We start from the raw sequence: 1,541 nt of genomic DNA on the forward strand, positions 1-1,541 counted from the left end.
AAAGAGAGCACATATTTCCATTTTGTCCACTGAAGTTGGAGTACTTCTCTTCTCAGATTATAAAATCCTATTGCCCTCACAACTGAAAAGTTATAGTAGTGTGAAAAGTAAATTCATTTATATTTGGTGTTAAAATGCGAGCATATTTAAATTCCAGAGTGTTTCTGCTCAATGTTGGAATTTTCATCACTTTAACAAAACCGTGATGCTATACTTTATTCATGCATTAAATTAATATAAATTTATTAAGTGCATACAGTGGTTAATACACTGGGCATGAAATGAAAATAAATATTCATGCAGGTTGCTTATAGTCTGTGTTGGTGGAAAGAAAGGAGAAAAAACTGAGGTAAAATAGGCAAGTTGAAGAGAACAATGCATGCATATGTCAGTAGTCGTCAAGTCGATTCTGACTCATGGCGACCCAGTGTGCAGAGTAGAACTTCTCCATAGGGTTTTCAAGGCTGTGACCTTTTGGAAGCAGATTGCCAGGCCTGTCTTCTGAGGCATCTCTGGGTGAGTTTGAACTGCCAAACTTTCCGCTGTTAGTTGAGCACTTAGCCTTTTGTGCCACATTTTAGAGGCTTTATGTGGTATTCATCTTCACATAACTCATGTTCACATAATTGCTAGTGTTTGCATATTTTGTTCCCTGAGTTAAACTTTACTTCAACTCCTTTTTTATATTATCTTTCACACATTTCTGAGAGGAAAAGTGCTTTTATTTTCCAAGTACTTAAAAGAAAAACATCTACATTCAAAATGTCTGTGACTATGATAGTATAATTCCATAGAAATAAGTATTTTACTGGAAGACAAAAAATTATGTGAGAAGGGAAAAAAAACCCTATAATCTTCACTCAGAGCAGTGAGGAAAACCGCTGAGAATATTGGTTGAAGGGTAATTTTCAACAAATGTCTATTTTTCTATTTCAATTTAAATCGGTTTGATTAGGATTAGGAAATAACGGTCCTTGAATTTGAAAAAGAATACTCTGCGTCTAGATTTCCAGAACAAAAAACAGAAAATCAAACCCACTGTTGTCGAGTCGATTCTGACTCATAGCAACCCTATAGGACAGAGTAGAACTGCCCCATAGTGTTATCCAATGCCGTAATCTTTATGCAAGCAGACTGCCGCACCTTTCCCCTGTAGCATGGCTGGTGGGTTGGAACCACCAACCGTTTGGTTAGCAGCCAAGCACTTTAGATTCCCAGAACACCATTGTATAAATCCTTTCATTGCCTAGAAATGCCTTGTCTCTAGTTTAAGCCACCTGACTGTGTCTCAAGTTTATTTAAATGAAATCTCTTGGCAGTTCACTCTTTTTATTGTAACTTTTTATTGGAATATAGCATACATACAGACAAGTGCGCAAACTATAAGCACAGAGCTCTGAGAATGAAGGGGGTATCCTGATGCCAGTGTTGGCTTTATTATAATAAGGTATGAAGCCATGTATGAGTGAAATCTCAGCGTGCCTCATTGAAAATAATTGTCAAATAACATATTTAAATGTCTCAAAACTTGATCATGTTTG

Source organism: Trichechus manatus, unplaced genomic scaffold (genome assembly GCF_000243295.1).
Source record: "Trichechus manatus latirostris isolate Lorelei unplaced genomic scaffold, TriManLat1.0 scaffold00322, whole genome shotgun sequence".
NCBI classification, from domain to species: Eukaryota; Metazoa; Chordata; class Mammalia; order Sirenia; family Trichechidae; genus Trichechus; species Trichechus manatus.